Below are 22188 nucleotides of genomic sequence, written 5' to 3'. Positions count from 1 at the left end.
AGGAGTTTTATAGTTTCTGATCTTACATTTAGATCTTTAATCCATTTTGAGTTTTTTTTTTTTGTATACGGTGTTAGCAAGTGATCTAGTTTCATTCTTTTACAAGTGGTTGACCAGTTTTCCCAGCACCACTTGTTAAAGAGATTGTCTTTACTCCATTGTATATTCTTGCCTCCTTTGTCAAAGATAAGGTGTCCATATGTGTGTGGATTTATCTCTGGGCTTTCTATTTTGTTCCATTGATCTATATGTCTATCTTTGTGCCAGTACCATACTGTCTTGATCAAGAAGCAAAGAGAGAAAAATCAAATCAATAAAATTAGAAATGAAAATGGAGAGATCACAACAGACAACACAGAAATACAAAGGATCATAAGAGAGTACTATCAGCAGTTGTATGCCAATAAAATGGACAACGTGGAAGAAATGGACAAATTCTTTGAAAAGTACAATTTTCCAAAACTGAACCAGGAAGAAATAGAAAATCTTAACAGACCCATCACAAGCACGGAAATTGAAACGGTAATCAGAAATCTTCCAGCAAACAAAAGCCCAGGTCCAGACGGCTTCACAGCTGAATTCTACCAAAAATTTCGAGAAGAACTAACACCTATCCTCCTCAAACTCTTCCAGAAAATTGCAGAGGAAGGCAAACTTCCAAACTCATTCTATGAGGCCACCATCACCCTAATACCAAAACCTGACAAAGATGTCACAAAAAAAGAAAACTACAGGCCAATATCACTGATGAACATAGATGCAAAAATCCACAACAAAATTCTAGCAATCAGAATCCAACAACACATTAAAAACATCATACACCATGACCAAGTGGGCTTTATCCCAGGGATGCAAGGATTCTTCAATATCCGCAAATCAATCAATGTAATTCACCACATTAACAAATTGAAAAATAAAACCCATATGATTATCTCAATAGATGCAGAGAAGGCCTTTGACAAAATTCAACATCCATTTATGATAAAAACTCCAGAAAGCAGGAATAGAAGGAACATACCTCAACATAATAAAAGCTATATATGACAAACCCACAGCAAACATTATCCTCAATGGTGAAAACTTGAAAGCATTTCCCCTAAAGTCAGGAACAAGACAAGGGTGTCCACTTTCACCGCTACTATTCAACATAGTTCTGGAAGTTTTGGCCACAGCAATCAGAGCAGAAAAAGAAATAAAAGGAATCCAAATTGGAAAAGAAGAAGTAAAACTCTCACTGTTTGCAGATGACATGATCCTCTACATGGAAAACCCTAAAGACTCCACCAGAAAATTACTAGAGCTAATCAATGAATATAGTAAAGTTGCAGGATATAAAATCAACACACTGAAATCCCTTGCATTCCTATACACGAATAATGAGAAAGTAGAAAAAGAAATTAAGGAAACAATTCCATTCACCATTGCAACGAAAAGAATAAAATACTTAGGAATATATCTACCTAAAGAAACTAAAGACCTATATATAGAAAACTATAAAACACTGATGAAAGAAATCAAAGAAGACACTAATAGATGGAGAAATATACCATGTTCATGGATTGGAAGAATCAATATAGTGAAAATGAGTATACTACCCAAAGCAATTTACAAATTCAATGCAATCCCTATCAAGCTACCAGCCACATTTTTCACAGAACTAGAACAAATGATTTCAAGATTTGTATGGAAATACAAAAAACCTCGAATAGCCAAAGCAATCTTGAGAAAGAAGAATGGAACTGGAGGAATCAACTTGCCTGACTTCAGGCTCTACTACAAAGCCACAGTCATCAAGATATATTTATATGTATATTTTGCATAGTGTTAAATTTTAAAATTTTATCTGATCAGCTCTGTCATGTTAAATAGAGTTCATTGTAAATGCTATTAAACCTGCACTTTATGAAAACAGACAATTATAATTATGAAATGCATGAACCAACTTATTTGATTGGTAGATTATGTTAAAAGCATATCACATACTCTCTACCTCATAAACTATTTGCATTTCTGGAGAATCGTTTGCCTAGATACTTAGGCAGTATGGCGATACATGCTCTTCTGAATTTTGCAAGTAAATTCACCTATGCCACACTTTGTCTTATGGAAGGAATCTAAGGAATTTGATTTTTCCTGCAACTAGATAACATAAATTTTGTGTAAAAGTAGCAGAACCATCTTTCTGTTTAAGTGCCCGAAAAGGCAGCTTTCAGAAGTTCATTATTTTACCCTTTCCAGTTTGGAGAAGGCAATGGCACCCCACTCCAGTACTCTTGCCTGGAAAACTCCATGGATGGAGGAGCCTGATAGGCTGCAGTCCATGGGGTCGCTAAGAGTCGGGCACGACTTCAGCGACTTCACTTTCACTTTTCACTTTCATGCATTGGAGAAGGAAATGGCACCCCACTGCAGTATTCTTGCCTGGAGAATCCCAGGGACGGAGGATCCTTGTGGGCTGCCGTCTATGTGGTCACACAGAGTCGGACACGACTGAAGCAATTTAGCAGCAGCAGCAGCAGGAAAAAAATTAACTTTAACTGTGTCCTTTAGAACAGAACAAAGGGGAGATAGTTATAACAATATGAGATATTAAGTAGAATTACTTCATGCTGGAATACGCCTTTGATTTTTTTTCTTTTTTTTTTTTTTGGACCAGCTGAGTGTATAGAAGACTCAATGGGAATACTGCTATGAGCTTTCACAGTGTCTATCAGAGAAGGATATGTGACAAGATAGTATTAAGAGAGAAAAACATCATAGCATTTTTTCACATTCATTTTATCAAAAATAATAAACAGTGCCTATTATGAAAACTTTACTAATGTTTCACATATGGATTGCCCCTGGAGCCCTTCGTAGATCTGTCAGTCAGAGAGCCATGTATCACATAGTACAGGAAATTTTCTAAAGGAAGCATGGCAGATTACCAAAAAGACAGAGAGGGTGCCAAAAGCTTCCCCGTACTTTCTTCATTTCATTTGGGATGATATAATGTAATCTCTGTGTACCAGAATAATTTTAATAATAACTTATCTTTTAATACAGTTGGCTGAAAAATAGGCTGCAAAGAATTCTCTGAAAGAAAATACTTACAATAGTAGGATAAATAAGTGAATACTCCCACCTCCCTACAAAAAAAAAAAAAATAACAATATAGTTTCCACTAACTTGTATGTGCTTTTTTCAGTAACAGTACAGTAGAAAAACAATGATAGAGGATCTGAAAAGATGGCGGAGGAATAAGACGGGAAGACCACCTTCTCCCTCACAAATTCCTCAAAAGAACATTTCAACACGGAGCAAACTCCACAAAACAACTTCTGTAGGCTGGCAGAGGACATCAGGCAACCAGAAAAGCAGACCATTGTCTTCAAAAACAGGTAGGGAAGCCCATCCCAGGAAGGGAATTTTAAGAAGAGAGGTTTCCAAACACCAGGAAACACTCTCCCTGCCGAGTCTCTGGCGAGTCTTGGAAACACAGAGGGCAACATAACAAGAAAAAGAAATAATTAAAACCAAGAGATTACAAGCCCACCAGTAACTCCCCCAGCGGAAAAGCAGCACAGACGCCTGCATCCGCCATTGGGAAGTGGGGGCAGGGCAGGGACGTGTGGGAGGCGCGGGGTGCAGTGCTTTGTAAGAATCGGGCAGGAATGCCCCATGCGCAACCAGAACGATCTAACTTGGGCTAGCAAACCAGACTGTGGGATAGCTACCGCACGAAAAGCTTGAACATAAGACACCGCCAGGACCGAGCACAGAACAAAGGACGGAACGGAAAAGCCGGCTGCAGACCATCCCACGCCGGGGACAGGCAGCCAGAGCCATAAGGACTGGAAAGGGGCAATTGCAGACCCGGAGAGACTTTACTTACCTAACTGCAAGCAGGCTTCTTTGCTAAGACTTCTGGGGGTGCTGGACAGTCACAATCTGCCTCACGGGGGGCACCAGTGGTCCCCCCAGAAAGCTGAGCAGCAGCGGCAGAAAAGGTGACAAGCCGCGGCAATCGCGCTCTCCAAACTCCTGAGCTACTCGGACCTGGGAAGGGCACAAAGCGCAGTCCCAGCCGAATCTGTGCCTCTGAGGGCTGCCTGAGCGCCGAACCTGAGCGGCTTGGACCGGGGAAGTACACGCAGCCTAGGGCTGGCCCCAGACGGTTCCCGGCTGAGCATCGTAGAGCCGGAGCGGTTTGTGCGCCACGAAAAGGGACAGGTCAAGCGGGGCTGAGACACTGTGTGCACACAACAGCGCTATTTGTTTGCAGCATCCCCCCTCCCCACAGCGCGACTGAACTAGTGAGCCTAAAAAACCAGCAAACAGAAGAAGTTAAACAGAGGGAACCACCTCGGAAGTGATCCCACACGGCCCACAACATCAGAGAAGGGCCAGATATATTTTTACTTTTTTTTAAATCATTCCTTTTTTTTTTTCTTTTTTCTTTTTTTTCTAACTTTTTTTTTTTAACTGTTAAGTCTTCTATTTCTCCTCTAATTTTTATTTCTATAACCTACTATTACTAATTTAAAAAAAAAGACTTTTTTTTTTTTTTTTTAAGGCAAACACCATATATAGTCTTTGGATGGTTGTTGGTGTGTGTTTTTTTTTTTTTCGTTGTTGTTGTTTTGTTTTGTTTGTTTGTTTTTAATAATTCTTATTTTTTTTCTTTCTTCCTTTTTCCTTCTGCTTCTTTTCTTTAATATTGTATTTTTGAAAATCCAACCTCTACTCTAGACTTTTAATCTTTGCTCTTAGGTTTTTGTTGTCAATTTTGTACATTTAAAAACCCAAACTTCACTACCCAAGTTTACCTGGGAGCAAGATTACTGGCTTGACCACTCTCTCCTCCTTTGGACTCTCCTTTTTCTCCACCAGGTGGCCTCTGTCTCTTTTCTCCCCCATCTCTTCTCTATCCAACTCTGTGAATCGCTGTGTGTTCCAGACGGTGGAGAACACCTAAGGAACTGGTTACTGGCAGGATTTGTCTCTCTCCTTCTCATTCCTCTCTCTTATCCTCCTGGTCACCTCTGTCTACTTCCTCCCTCTCCTCTTCCCCGTATAACTCCGTAAATACCTCTGAGCAGTCCAGACTATAGAGCACACATAAGGAAGTGACTACTGGCTAGCTTGCTCTCTCCTCTTTTGATCTCACCACATCTCATTCCAGTTACCTCTAACTACCCCCTCCATCTTCTCTTCTCCTTGTAACTCAGTGAACCTCTCTGAGTGTCCCTCAATGTGGAGAAACTTTTCATCTTTAACCTAGATGATTTATCATCGGTGCTGTATAGATGGAGAAGTCTAGAGGCTACTGTGAAAATAAAACTGAAAACCAGAAGCAGGAGGCTTAAATCCAAAGCCTGAAAACATTAGAGAACTCTTGAATTCAGGGAACATTAACCAATAGGAGCTCATCAAATGCCTTCATACCTGCACTGAAACCAAGCTCCACCCAAGGGCCAACAAGTTCCAAAACAAGACATACCACTCAAATTCTCCAGCAACACAGGAACACTCCCCTGAGCTTCAATATACAGGCAGCTCAAAATTATTCCAAAACCTTTGATGTCTCATAACCCATTACTGGTCACTCCACTGCACTCCAGAGAGAAGAAACCCAGCTCCACCCACCAGAACTCCAACACAAGCCTCCCTAACCAGGAAACCTTGACAAGCCACTGATAGAACCCCACCCACAGTGAGGAAGCTCCATAATAAAGAGAACACCACAAATTACCAGAGTATAAAAAGGCCACCCCAAATGCAGCAATATAACCAAGATGAAGAGACAGAGGAATACTCAGCAGGTAAAGGAACAGGAGAGTTGCCCACCAAATCAAACAAAAGAGGAAAAAGTAGGGAATCTATCTGAGAAGGAATTCTGAATATTGATAGTGAAAATGATCCAAAATCTTGAAATCAAAATGGAATCACAGATAAATAGCCTAAAGACAAGGATTCAGAAGATGCAAGAAAGGTTTAACAAGGACCGAGAAGAAATAAAAAAGAGTCAAAATATAATGAATAATGCAATAAATGAGATCAGAAACACTCTGGAGGCAACAAATAGTAGAATAACCGAGGCAGAAGATAGGATTAGTGAAATAGAAGATAGAATGGTAGAAATAAATGAATCAGAGAGGAAACAAGAAAAACGAATTAAAAGAAACGAGTACAATCTCAGAGACCTCCAGGACAATATGAAACGCTCCAACATTCGAATTATAGGAGTCCCAGAAGAAGAAGACAGGAAGAAAGATCATGAGAAAATCCTTGAGGAGATAATAGTTGAAAACTTCCCTAAAATGGGGAAGGAAATAATCACCCAAGTCCAAGGAACACAGAGAGTTCCAAATAGGATAAACCCAAGGTGAAACACCCCAAGACACATATTAATCAAATTAACAAAGATCAAACGCAAAGAACAAATATTAAAAGCAGCAAGGGAAAAACAACAAATAACACACAAGGGGATTCCCATAAGGATAACAGCTGATCTTTCAATAGAAACTCTTCAGGCCAGGAGGGAATGGCAAGACATACTTAAAGTGATGAAAGACAATAACCTACAGCCCAGATTACTGTACCCAGCAAGGATCTCATTCAAATATGAAGGAGAAATCAAAAGCTTTACAGACAAGCAAAAGCTGAGAGAATTCAGCACCACCAAACCAGCTCTCCAACAAATTCTAAAGGATATTCTCTAGACAGGAAACACGAAAAGGGTGTATAAACCCGAACCCAAAACAATAAAGTAAATGGTAACGGGATCATACTTATCAGTAATTACCTTAAACGTAAATGGGTTGAACGCCCCAACCAAAAGGCAAAGACTGGCTGAATGGATACAAAAACAAGACCCCTCTATATGCTGCTTACAAGAGACCCACCTCAAAACAAGGGACACATACAGACTGAAAGTGAAGGGCTGGAAAAAGATATACCACGCAAATAGAGACCAAAAGAAAGCAGGAGTGGCAATACTCATATCTGATAAAATAGACTTTAAAACAAAGGCTGTGAAAAGACACAAAGAAGGCCACCACATAATGATCAAAGGATCAATCCAAGAAGAAGATATAACAATTATAAATATATATGCACCCAATATAGGAGCACCGCAATATGTAAGACAAATGCTAACAAGTATGAAAGGGGAAATCAACAATAACACAATAATAGTGGGAGACTTTAATACCCCACTCACACCTATGGACAGATCAACTAAACAGAAAATTAACAAAGAAACACAAACTTTAAATGATACATTAGATCAGTTAGACCTAATTGATATCTATAGGACATTTCACCCCAAAACAATGAATTTCACCTTTTTTTCAAGTGCTCATGGAACCTTCTCCAGGATAGATCACATCCTGGGCCATAAATCTAAACTTGATAAATTCAAAAAAATCGAAATCATTCCAAGCATCTTTTCTGACCATAATGCATTAAGATTAGATCTCAATTACAGGAGAAAAACTATTAAAAATTCCAACATATGGAGGTTGAACAACACACTTCTGAATAACCAACAAATCACAGAAGAAATCAAAAAAGAAATCAAAATATGCATAGAAACTAATGAAAATGAAAACACAACAACCCCAAACCTGTGGGACACTATAAAAGCAGTGCTAAGAGGAAAGTTCATAGCAATACAGGCATACCTCAAGAAACAAGAAAAAAGTCAAATAAATAACCTAACTCTACAACTAAAGCAACTAGAAAAGGAAGAATTGGAGAACCCCAGAGTTAGTAGAAGGAAAGAAATCTTAAAAATTAGGGCAGAAATAAATGCAAAAGAAATAAAAGAGACCATAGCAAAAATCAACAAAGCCAAAAGCTGGTTCTTTGAAAGGATAAATAAAATTGACAAACCATTAGCCAGACTCATCAAGAAGCAAAGAGAGAAAAATCAAATCAATAAAATTAGAAATGAAAATGGAGAGATCACAACAGACAACACAGAAATACAAAGGATCATAAGAGACTACTATCAGCAGTTGTATGCCAATAAAATGGACAACGTGGAAGAAATGGACAAATTCTTTGAAAAGTACAATTTTCCAAAACTGAACCAGGAAGAAATAGAAAATCTTAACAGACCCATCACAAGCACGGAAATTGAAACGGTAATCAGAAATCTTCCAGCAAACAAAAGCCCAGGTCCAGACGGCTTCACAGCTGAATTCTACCAAAAATTTCGAGAAGAACTAACACCTATCCTCCTCAAACTCTTCCAGAAAATTGCAGAGGAAGGCAAACTTCCAAACTCATTCTATGAGGCCACCATCACCTTAATACCAAAACCTGACAAAGATGTCACAAAAAAAGAAAACTACAGGCCAGTATCACTGATGAACATAGATGCAAAAATCCTCAACAAAATTCTAGCAATCAGAATCCAACAACACATTAAAAACATCACACACCATGACCAAGTGGGCTTTATCCCAGGGATGCAAGGATTCTTCAATATCCGCAAATCAATCAATGTAACTCACCACATTAACAAATTGAAAAATAAAACCCATATGATTATCTCAATAGATGCAGAGAAGGCCTTTGACAAAATTCAACATCCATTTATGATAAAAACTCTCCAGAAAGCAGGAATAGAAGGAACATACCTCAACATAATAAAAGCTATATATGACAAACCCACAGCAAACATCCTCAATGGTGAAAACTTGAAAGCATTTCCGCTAAAGTCAGGAACAAGACAAGGGTGTCCACTTTCACCGCTACTATTCAACATAGTTCTGGAAGTTTTGGCCAATCAGAGCAGAAAAAGAAATAAAAGGAATCCAAATTGGAAAAGAAGAAGTAAAACTCTCACTGTTTGCAGATGACATGATCCTCTACATGGAAAACCCTAAAGACTCCACCAGAAAATTACTAGAGCTAATCAATGAATATAGTAAAGTTGCAGGATATAAAATCAACACACTGAAATCCCTTGCATTCCTATACACGAATAATGAGAAAGTAGAAAAAGAAATTAAGGAAACAATTCCATTCACCATTGCAACGAAAAGAATAAAATACTTAGGAATATATCTACCTAAAGAAACTAAAGACCTATATATAGAAAACTATAAAACACTGATGAAAGAAATCAAAGAGGACACTAATAGATGGAGAAATATACCATGTTCATGGATTGGAAGAATCAATATAGTGAAAATGAGTATACTACCCAAAGCAATTTACAAATTCAATGCAATCCCTATCAAGCTACCAGCCACATTTTTCACAGAACTAGAACAAATAATTTCAAGATTTGTATGGAAATACAAAAAACCTCGAATAGCCAAAGCAATCTTGAGAAAGAAGAATGGAACTGGAGGAATCAACTTGCCTGACTTCAGGCTCTACTACAAAGCCACAGTCATCAAGATATATTTATATGTATATTTTGCATAGTGTTAAATTTTAAAATTTTATCTGATCAGCTCTGTCATGTTAAATAGAGTTCATTGTAAATGCTATTAAACCTGCACTTTATGAAAACAGACAATTATAATTATGAAATGCATGAACCAACTTATTTGATTGGTAGATTATGTTAAAAGCATATCACATACTCTCTACCTCATAAACTATTTGCATTTCTGGAGAATCGTTTGCCTAGATACTTAGGCAGTATGGCGATACATGCTCTTCTGAATTTTGCAAGTAAATTCACCTATGCCACACTTTGTCTTATGGAAGGAATCTAAGGAATTTGATTTTTCCTGCAACTAGATAACATAAATTTTGTGTAAAAGTAGCAGAACCATCTTTCTGTTTAAGTGCCCGAAAAGGCAGCTTTCAGAAGTTCATTATTTTACCCTTTCCAGTTTGGAGAAGGCAATGGCACCCCACTCCAGTACTCTTGCCTGGAAAACTCCATGGATGGAGGAGCCTGATAGGCTGCAGTCCATGGGGTCGCTAAGAGTCAGGCACGACTTCAGCGACTTCACTTTCACTTTTCACTTTCATGCATTGGAGAAGGAAATGGCACCCCACTGCAGTATTCTTGCCTGGAGAATCCCAGGGACGGAGGATCCTTGTGGGCTGCCGTCTATGTGGTCACACAGAGTCGGACACGACTGAAGCAATTTAGCAGCAGCAGCAGCAGGAAAAAAATTAACTTTAACTGTGTCCTTTAGAACAGAACAAAGGGGAGATAGTTATAACAATATGAGATATTAAGTAGAATTACTTCATGCTGGAATACGCCTTTGATTTTTTTTCTTTTTTTTTTTTTTTGGACCAGCTGAGTGTATAGAAGACTCAATGGGAATACTGCTATGAGCTTTCACAGTGTCTATCAGAGAAGGATATGTGACAAGATAGTATTAAGAGAGAAAAACATCATAGCATTTTTTCACATTCATTTTATCAAAAATAATAAACAGTGCCTATTATGAAAACTTTACTAATGTTTCACATATGGATTGCCCCTGGAGCCCTTCGTAGATCTGTCAGTCAGAGAGCCATGTATCACATAGTACAGGAAATTTTCTAAAGGAAGCATGGCAGATTACCAAAAAGACAGAGAGGGTGCCAAAAGCTTCCCCGTACTTTCTTCATTTCATTTGGGATGATATAATGTAATCTCTGTGTACCAGAATAATTTTAATAATAACTTATCTTTTAATACAGTTGGCTGAAAAATAGGCTGCAAAGAATTCTCTGAAAGAAAATACTTACAATAGTAGGATAAATAAGTGAATACTCCCACCTCCCTACAAAAAAAAAAAAAAATAACAATATAGTTTCCACTAACTTGTATGTGCTTTTTTCAGTAACAGTACAGTAGAAAAACAATGATAGAGGATCTGAAAAGATGGCGGAGGAATAAGACGGGAAGACCACCTTCTCCCTCACAAATTCCTCAAAAGAACATTTCAACACGGAGCAAACTCCACAAAACAACTTCTGTAGGCTGGCAGAGGACATCAGGCAACCAGAAAAGCAGACCATTGTCTTCAAAAACAGGTAGGGAAGCCCATCCCAGGAAGGGAATTTTAAGAAGAGAGGTTTCCAAACACCAGGAAACACTCTCCCTGCCGAGTCTCTGGCGAGTCTTGGAAACACAGAGGGCAACATAACAAGAAAAAGAAATAATTAAAACCAAGAGATTACAAGCCCACCAGTAACTCCCCCAGCGGAAAAGCAGCACAGACGCCTGCATCCGCCATTGGGAAGTGGGGGCAGGGCAGGGACGTGTGGGAGGCGCGGGGTGCAGTGCTTTGTAAGAATCGGGCAGGAATGCCCCATGCGCAACCAGAACGATCTAACTTGGGCTAGCAAACCAGACTGTGGGATAGCTACCGCACGAAAAGCTTGAACATAAGACACCGCCAGGACCGAGCACAGAACAAAGGACGGAACGGAAAAGCCGGCTGCAGACCATCCCACGCCGGGGACAGGCAGCCAGAGCCATAAGGACTGGAAAGGGGCAATTGCAGACCCGGAGAGACTTTACTTACCTAACTGCAAGCAGGCTTCTTTGCTAAGACTTCTGGGGGTGCTGGACAGTCACAATCTGCCTCACGGGGGGCACCAGTGGTCCCCCCAGAAAGCTGAGCAGCAGCGGCAGAAAAGGTGACAAGCCGCGGCAATCGCGCTCTCCAAACTCCTGAGCTACTCGGACCTGGGAAGGGCACAAAGCGCAGTCCCAGCCGAATCTGTGCCTCTGAGGGCTGCCTGAGCGCCGAACCTGAGCGGCTTGGACCGGGGAAGTACACGCAGCCTAGGGCTGGCCCCAGACGGTTCCCGGCTGAGCATCGTAGAGCCGGAGCGGTTTGTGCGCCACGAAAAGGGACAGGTCAAGCGGGGCTGAGACACTGTGTGCACACAACAGCGCTATTTGTTTGCAGCATCCCCCCTCCCCACAGCGCGACTGAACTAGTGAGCCTAAAAAACCAGCAAACAGAAGAAGTTAAACAGAGGGAACCACCTCGGAAGTGATCCCACACGGCCCACAACATCAGAGAAGGGCCAGATATATTTTTACTTTTTTTTAAATCATTCCTTTTTTTTTTTCTTTTTTCTTTTTTTTCTAACTTTTTTTTTTTAACTGTTAAGTCTTCTATTTCTCCTCTAATTTTTATTTCTATAACCTACTATTACTAATTTAAAAAAAAAGACTTTTTTTTTTTTTTAAGGCAAACACCATATATAGTCTTTGGATGGTTGTTGGTGTGTGTTTTTTTTTTTTTTCGTTGTTGTTGTTTTGTTTTGTTTGTTTGTTTTTAATAATTCTTATTTTTTTTCTTTCTTCCTTTTTCCTTCTGCTTCTTTTCTTTAATATTGTATTTTTGAAAATCCAACCTCTACTCTAGACTTTTAATCTTTGCTCTTAGGTTTTTGTTGTCAATTTTGTACATTTAAAAACCCAAACTTCACTACCCAAGTTTACCTGGGAGCAAGATTACTGGCTTGACCACTCTCTCCTCCTTTGGACTCTCCTTTTTCTCCACCAGGTGGCCTCTGTCTCTTTTCTCCCCCATCTCTTCTCTATCCAACTCTGTGAATCGCTGTGTGTTCCAGACGGTGGAGAACACCTAAGGAACTGGTTACTGGCAGGATTTGTCTCTCTCCTTCTCATTCCTCTCTCTTATCCTCCTGGTCACCTCTGTCTACTTCCTCCCTCTCCTCTTCCCCGTATAACTCCGTAAATACCTCTGAGCAGTCCAGACTATAGAGCACACATAAGGAAGTGACTACTGGCTAGCTTGCTCTCTCCTCTTTTGATCTCACCACATCTCATTCCAGTTACCTCTAACTACCCCCTCCATCTTCTCTTCTCCTTGTAACTCAGTGAACCTCTCTGAGTGTCCCTCAATGTGGAGAAACTTTTCATCTTTAACCTAGATGATTTATCATCGGTGCTGTATAGATGGAGAAGTCTAGAGGCTACTGTGAAAATAAAACTGAAAACCAGAAGCAGGAGGCTTAAATCCAAAGCCTGAAAACATTAGAGAACTCTTGAATTCAGGGAACATTAACCAATAGGAGCTCATCAAATGCCTTCATACCTGCACTGAAACCAAGCTCCACCCAAGGGCCAACAAGTTCCAAAACAAGACATACCACTCAAATTCTCCAGCAACACAGGAACACTCCCCTGAGCTTCAATATACAGGCAGCTCAAAATTATTCCAAAACCTTTGATGTCTCATAACCCATTACTGGTCACTCCACTGCACTCCAGAGAGAAGAAACCCAGCTCCACCCACCAGAACTCCAACACAAGCCTCCCTAACCAGGAAACCTTGACAAGCCACTGATAGAACCCCACCCACAGTGAGGAAGCTCCATAATAAAGAGAACTCCACAAATTACCAGAGTATAAAAAGGCCACCCCAAATGCAGCAATATAACCAAGATGAAGAGACAGAGGAATACTCAGCAGGTAAAGGAACAGGAGAGTTGCCCACCAAATCAAACAAAAGAGGAAAAAGTAGGGAATCTATCTGAGAAGGAATTCTGAATATTGATAGTGAAAATGATCCAAAATCTTGAAATCAAAATGGAATCACAGATAAATAGCCTAAAGACAAGGATTCAGAAGATGCAAGAAAGGTTTAACAAGGACCGAGAAGAAATAAAAAAGAGTCAAAATATAATGAATAATGCAATAAATGAGATCAGAAACACTCTGGAGGCAACAAATAGTAGAATAACCGAGGCAGAAGATAGGATTAGTGAAATAGAAGATAGAATGGTAGAAATAAATGAATCAGAGAGGAAACAAGAAAAACGAATTAAAAGAAACGAGTACAATCTCAGAGACCTCCAGGACAATATGAAACGCTCCAACATTCGAATTATAGGAGTCCCAGAAGAAGAAGACAGGAAGAAAGATCATGAGAAAATCCTTGAGGAGATAATAGTTGAAAACTTCCCTAAAATGGGGAAGGAAATAATCACCCAAGTCCAAGGAACACAGAGAGTTCCAAATAGGATAAACCCAAGGTGAAACACCCCAAGACACATATTAATCAAATTAACAAAGATCAAACACAAAGAACAAATATTAAAAGCAGCAAGGGAAAAACAACAAATAACACACAAGGGGATTCCCATAAGGATAACAGCTGATCTTTCAATAGAAACTCTTCAGGCCAGGAGGGAATGGCAAGACATACTTAAAGTGATGAAAGACAATAACCTACAGCCCAGATTACTGTACCCAGCAAGGATCTCATTCAAATATGAAGGAGAAATCAAAAGCTTTACAGACAAGCAAAAGCTGAGAGAATTCAGCACCACCAAACCAGCTCTCCAACAAATTCTAAAGGATATTCTCTAGACAGGAAACACGAAAAGGGTGTATAAACCCGAACCCAAAACAATAAAGTAAATGGTAACGGGATCATACTTATCAGTAATTACCTTAAACGTAAATGGGTTGAACGCCCCAACCAAAAGGCAAAGACTGGCTGAATGGATACAAAAACAAGACCCCTCTATATGCTGCTTACAAGAGACCCACCTCAAAACAAGGGACACATACAGACTGAAAGTGAAGGGCTGGAAAAAGATATACCACGCAAATAGAGACCAAAAGAAAGCAGGAGTGGCAATACTCATATCTGATAAAATAGACTTTAAAACAAAGGCTGTGAAAAGACACAAAGAAGGCCACCACATAATGATCAAAGGATCAATCCAAGAAGAAGATATAACAATTATAAATATATATGCACCCAATATAGGAGCACCGCAATATGTAAGACAAATGCTAACAAGTATGAAAGGGGAAATCAACAATAACACAATAATAGTGGGAGACTTTAATACCCCACTCACACCTATGGACAGATCAACTAAACAGAAAATTAACAAAGAAACACAAACTTTAAATGATACATTAGATCAGTTAGACCTAATTGATATCTATAGGACATTTCACCCCAAAACAATGAATTTCACCTTTTTTTCAAGTGCTCATGGAACCTTCTCCAGGATAGATCACATCCTGGGCCATAAATCTAAACTTGATAAATTCAAAAAAATCGAAATCATTCCAAGCATCTTTTCTGACCATAATGCATTAAGATTAGATCTCAATTACAGGAGAAAAACTATTAAAAATTCCAACATATGGAGGTTGAACAACACACTTCTGAATAACCAACAAATCACAGAAGAAATCAAAAAAGAAATCAAAATATGCATAGAAACTAATGAAAATGAAAACACAACAACCCCAAACCTGTGGGACACTATAAAAGCAGTGCTAAGAGGAAAGTTCATAGCAATACAGGCATACCTCAAGAAACAAGAAAAAAGTCAAATAAATAACCTAACTCTACAACTAAAGCAACTAGAAAAGGAAGAATTGGAGAACCCCAGAGTTAGTAGAAGGAAAGAAATCTTAAAAATTAGGGCAGAAATAAATGCAAAAGAAATAAAAGAGACCATAGCAAAAATCAACAAAGCCAAAAGCTGGTTCTTTGAAAGGATAAATAAAATTGACAAACCATTAGCCAGACTCATCAAGAAGCAAAGAGAGAAAAATCAAATCAATAAAATTAGAAATGAAAATGGAGAGATCACAACAGACAACACAGAAATACAAAGGATCATAAGAGACTACTATCAGCAGTTGTATGCCAATAAAATGGACAACGTGGAAGAAATGGACAAATTCTTTGAAAAGTACAATTTTCCAAAACTGAACCAGGAAGAAATAGAAAATCTTAACAGACCCATCACAAGCACGGAAATTGAAACGGTAATCAGAAATCTTCCAGCAAACAAAAGCCCAGGTCCAGACGGCTTCACAGCTGAATTCTACCAAAAATTTCGAGAAGAACTAACACCTATCCTCCTCAAACTCTTCCAGAAAATTGCAGAGGAAGGCAAACTTCCAAACTCATTCTATGAGGCCACCATCACCTTAATACCAAAACCTGACAAAGATGTCACAAAAAAAGAAAACTACAGGCCAGTATCACTGATGAACATAGATGCAAAAATCCTCAACAAAATTCTAGCAATCAGAATCCAACAACACATTAAAAACATCACACACCATGACCAAGTGGGCTTTATCCCAGGGATGCAAGGATTCTTCAATATCCGCAAATCAATCAATGTAACTCACCACATTAACAAATTGAAAAATAAAACCCATATGATTATCTCAATAGATGCAGAGAAGGCCTTTGACAAAATTCAACATCCATTTATGATAAAAACTCTCCAGAAAGCAGGAATAGAAGGAACATACCTCAACATAATAAAAGCTATATATGACAAACCCACAGCAAACATCCTCAATGGTGAAAACTTGAAAGCATTTCCGCTAAAGTCAGGAACAAGACAAGGGTGTCCACTTTCACCGCTACTATTCAACATAGTTCTGGAAGTTTTGGCCAATCAGAGCAGAAAAAGAAATAAAAGGAATCCAAATTGGAAAAGAAGAAGTAAAACTCTCACTGTTTGCAGATGACATGATCCTCTACATGGAAAACCCTAAAGACTCCACCAGAAAATTACTAGAGCTAATCAATGAATACAGTAAAGTTGCAGGATATAAAATCAACACACAGAAATCCCTTGCATTCCTATACACAAATAATGAGAAAGTAGAAAAAGAAATTAAGGAAACAATTCCATTCACCATTGCAACGAAAAGAATAAAATACTTAGGAATATATCTACCTGAAGAAACTAAAGACCTATATATAGAAAACTATAAAACACTGATGAAAGAAATCAAAGAGGACACTAATAGATGGAGAAATATACCATGTTCATGGATTGGAAGAATCAATATAGTGAAAATGAGTATACTACCCAAAGCAATTTACAAATTCAATGCAATCCCTATCAAGCTACCAGCCATATTTTTCACAGAACTAGAACAAATAATTTCAACATTTGTATGGAAATACAAAAAACCTCGAATTGCCAAAGCAATCTTGAGAAATAAAAATGGAACTGGAGGAATCAACTTGCCTGACTTCAGGCTCTACTACAAAGCCACAGTCATCAAAACAGTATGGTACTGGCACAAAGACAGACATATAGATCAATGGAACAAAATAGAAAGCCCAGAGATAAATCCACACACATACGGACACCTCATCTTTGACAAAGGAGGCAAGGATATACAATGGAGTAAAGACAATCTCTTTAACAAGTGGTGCTGGGAAAACTGGTCAACCACTTGTAAAAGAATGAAACTAGATCACTTTCTAACACCGCACACAAAAATAAACTCAAAATGGATTAAAGATCTAAATGTAAGACCAGAAACTATAAAATGGGAATTCTAACTTGTATACTGTCATGTAAGAATTGAATCGCCAGTCCATGTCTGACGTAGGGTGCAGCTTGCTTGGGGCAGGTGCATGGGGATGACCCAGAGAGATGTTGTGGGGAGGGAGGTGGGAGGGGGGTTCATGTTTGGGAACGCATGTAAGAATTAAAGATTTTAAAATTTAAAAAAAAATTAAAAAATTAAAATTAAAAAAAAAAAAAAGAAACTCCTAGAGGAGAACATAGGCAAAACACTCTCAGACATAAATCACAGCAGGATCCTCTATGATCCACCCCCCAGAATTCTGGAAATAAAAGCAAAATAAACAAATGGGATCTAATTAAAATTAAAAGCTTCTGCACAACAAAGGAAAATATAAGCAAGGTGAAAAGACAGCCTTCTGATTGGGAGAAAATAACAGCAAATGAAGCAACTGACAAACAACTAATCTCAAAAATATACAAGCAACTTATGCAGCTCAATTCCAGAAAAATAAACGACCCAATCAAAAAATGGGCCAAAGAACTAAATAGACATTTCTCCAAAGAAGACATACGGATGGCTAACAAACGCATGAAAAGATGCTCAACATCACTCATTATTAGAGAAATGGAAATCAAAACCACAAAGGTACCACTTCACACCAGTCAGAATGGCTGCGATCCAAAAATCTGCAAGCAATAAATGCTGGAGAGGGTGTGGAGAAAAGGGAACCCTCCTACACTGTTGGTGGGAGTGCAAACTAGTACAGCCACTATGGAGAACAGTGTGGAGATTCCTTAAAAAATTGCAAATAGAACTACCTTATGACCCAGCAATCCCACTGCTGGGCATACACACCGAGGAAACCAGAATTGAAAGAGACACATGTACCCCAGGTTTCATCGCAGCACTGTTTATAATAGCCAGGACATGGAAACAACCTAGATGTCCATCAGCAGATGAATGGATAAGAAAGCTGTGGTACATATACACAATGGAGTATTACTCAGCCATTAAAAGAATTCATTTGAATCAGTTCTGATGAGATGGATGAAACTGGAGCCAATTATACAGAGTAAAGTAAGCCAGAAAGAAAAACACCAATACAGTATACTAACACATATATATGGAATTTAGAAAGATGGCAATGACAACCCTGTATGCAAGACAGGAAAAAAGACACAGATGTGTATAACGGACTTTTGGACTCAGAGGGAGAGGGAGAGGGTGGGATGATTTGGGAGAATGGCATTGAAACATGTATACTATCATGTAAGAATCAAATCGCCAGTCTATGTCTGATGCAGGATACAGCATGCTTAGGGCTGGTGCATGGGGATGACCCAGAGAGATGTTGTGGGGAGGGAGGTGGGAGGGGGGTTCATGTTTGGGAACACATGTAAGAATTAAAGATTTTAAAATTAAAAAAATAAAAAAATAAAAAAACAATGATATATTTAACCACATTTGATTGAAAATCATCTGAGAAACTGACAGACTCAAAAATCATGATTAAATGTATGATTTCCTTTTTGTCTACTAATACTAAAGATAGACATTTGACTTTGTACATTGAGATGCTGTCAGATAATAATAAATATAAGGCCTTTACAAAATTAACATTTTTTTTTTTTTTAGAAAAATGTGTAAAGCTGTGTGCTGTCCTTAGAAAATTTGGTCTTGCAAAAACAAAATATAGTTTAAAGTAACAGCCCAATTTAGTATTGAAATTCTGAGTGACAATGAATTCAAATCCATATAGTGGACATGAAAAGTTTTTGTGTTTCCTTGAAAATTTAAAACATCCTGCCATGCCCCATAAGAACTTTCTGTGCTACCTAGGGTATTTTGATACCCTATTTGGACATATTAGCTCTGCATTATTAAACTCTTATAGTTCTGTGTTTGTAAAGGAGATTTTTTTTTTTAATTTACTGAAATATAAATGTTAGTTTCAGGTATACGGCAAAGTTATACATACATATTATTTTTCAGATTTTTTTCCCTTATACATTATTACAAAATATTGAGTATAATTCCCTGTTTGATACAGTAGGTCCTTGTTAGTTATCTAATTTATATCAATATATACTAGTGTGTATCTGTTAATCCCAAACTCTTAATTTATCCCATTTCCCTTTTGGTAATCTTAAGTATGTTTTCTGTGTCTGTGAGTCTATTTATGTTTTGTTTATAGGTTCCTTTTTGTCATTTTTAGCTATTATACAAAGAGATATTATAATAGCTATTTTTCATGGAGCATCTACCATGTAATTACTCTTTAGTACATTTATTTGAATTCTCACACCAACCATCCAGGATAGGAATTATCATTCTTATCAAGGACCTAAGATATCAAGTGTCCATTTTTGTACAACTAGTTATTACAAGGTCTGAGTATTTGAAACAAAGAATATTTGATCTTGCTTTTTCCATTATACCAGACCACCTTTCAGTAACACATTACTCCTCTAAGAACAATATGAGAATATATAAGTAAGAATTGCTAATTGTAATTCTTAACCCATAATAAGTGACTCATTAAAGCCCACATTTGAAGAATATTAAATATTTAGCTAAGACTGTTGGGTGTAGAGCTACCAGTTCCTCACCACCATACTGAAATGATATCCCTAAAGAGAGTGAATGCCAAGTCTAGTGCTTGGCACTAGAGTGTGATAACCGTATAGATTCTGGTAACTATATAGAGAAGACATAGGTACCTTTTCATGATATACTTCAAAGAACTAAGAAAATAATTTTTCACTGGAAAGTCTTTTACTTTTCTAAATATTTGAAAGAACTTGTGGCAAAATAACGAATTTCTGAAAGATCTTAATGTATTTCTAAAGGAAATGAGCAACATACAGAGAAATTCATTGATTAAAATAATAATAGTGCCATTTTTTAAGTACTTGGATCATCACTCAATGCCTACCATGGAAATGATAAACTATACTAATATTTTATAGGCAGACTCTGGAGCCATCAGTAAGTCTCCTTATCAGATAGGCATGTATCACATAGCAAGACAGGGTTTACTATGGAAAACAAGACAGAATAGCCAAAAGATAAAAGGAGGTACCCAAAACATCTTCATATCCTTAGATGTATGTCAAATTTGCATTGCTCTATTCCAACACAAAGAATGTAATAATATAGGTCATATAGCCAAGGCTCCCCTTGTGGTTCAGCTGCTAAAGAATCCACCTGCAGTGCAGGAGACCTGGGTTCAATCCCTAGGTTGAGAAGATCCCCTAGAGAAGGGAAAGGCTACCCACTTCAGTATTCTGGCCTGGAGAATTCCATGCACTGTATAGTCCAGTTCAGTTCAGTTCAGTACAGTCACTCAGTCATGTCCTACTCTTTGCGACCCCATGAATCACAGCACGCCAGGCCTCCCTGTCCATCACCAACTCCCGGAGTTCACCCAAACTCACATCCATCGAGTCAGTGATGCCATCCAGCCATCTCATCCTCTGTTGTCCCCTTCTCCTCCTGCCCTCAATCTCTCCCAACATCAGAATCTTTTCCAATGAGTCAACTCTTCGCATGAGGTGGCCAAAGTATTGGAGTTTCAGCTTTAGCATCAGTCCTTCCAAAGAACACCCAGGACTGATCTCCTTTAGGATGGACTGGTTGAATCTCCTTGCAGTCCAAGGGACTCTCATGAGTCTTCTCTAACACCACAGTTCAAAAGCATCGATTCTTCGGCGCTCAGGCTTCTTCACAGTCCAACTCTCACATCCATACATGACCACAGGAAAAACCATAGCCTTGACTAGATGGACCTTTGTTGGCAAAGTAATGTCTCTGCTTTTGAATATACTATCTAGGTTGGTCATAACTTTTCTTCCAAGGAGTAAGCGTCTTTTAATTTCATGGCTGCAGTCACCATCTGCAGTGATTTGGGAGCCCCAAGAAATAAAGCCTGACACTGTTTCCACTGTTTCCCCATCTATTTCCCATGAAGTGATGGGACCAGATGCCATAATCTTCATTTTCTGAATGTTGAGCTTAAAGCCAACCTCTTCACTCTCCTCTTTCACTTTCATCAAGAGGCTTTTTAGTTCCTCTTCACTTTCTGCCGTAAGGGTGGTATCATCTGCAAATCTGAGGATATTGATATTTCTCCCAGCAATCTTGATTCCAGTTTGTGCTTCTTCCAGCCCAGCATTTCTCATGATGTACTCTGCATATAAGTTAAATAAGCAGGGTGACAGTATACAGCCTTGACGTACTCCTTTTCCTATTTGGAATCAGTCTGTTGTTCCATGTCCAGTTCTAACTGTTGCTTCCTGACCTGCATATAGGTTTCTCAAGAGGCAGGTCAGGTGGTCTGGTATTCCCATCTCCTTCAGAATTTTCCACAGTTTATTGTGATCCACACAGTCAGAGGTTTTGGCATAGTCAAGAAAGCAGAAATAGATGTTTTTCTGGAACTCTCTTCCTTTTTCCATGAAACAGGGGGGTTGCAAAAAGTCAAACAGGACTGAGCTACACACTTTCACTTTCCTAAAGGGAATAAACTCAGAACTCAGTAGACTCAGGACTCAAGGTCATCATTTCACACCAAACTGTAAGACATTCCCATGCTCCCGCTTCCATCGTGGCATTTTAACAGCTCCTTCAGTAAATAGATTGTATTCTCAGTAAGATTCTATATTGATTTTCATTGAATAAATTATATATAAGATGGCATAAATATTTTAATTGCTTTATATACTTTAGGATAATCTCAGATACAAATATTTATATTCAAAAACATTCCTTACACAGTCTATTTCTTCTCTTTCTGCATGTGGGAGGGTGCTAGTAATTCATGCCAAGTTTGTTATATTAAAAAAGAAGTTTCACTGTTTTTATGATTTGTAGAAATAATTGTACATATGTATACATAGCCAAGGCCTGTACATATAGCTGATTAAATGGTTTTG

Source organism: Capra hircus, chromosome 17 (genome assembly GCF_001704415.2).
Source record: "Capra hircus breed San Clemente chromosome 17, ASM170441v1, whole genome shotgun sequence".
Lineage (NCBI taxonomy): Eukaryota > Metazoa > Chordata > Mammalia > Artiodactyla > Bovidae > Capra > Capra hircus.
Note: the sequence above shows the minus strand (reverse complement) of the source record.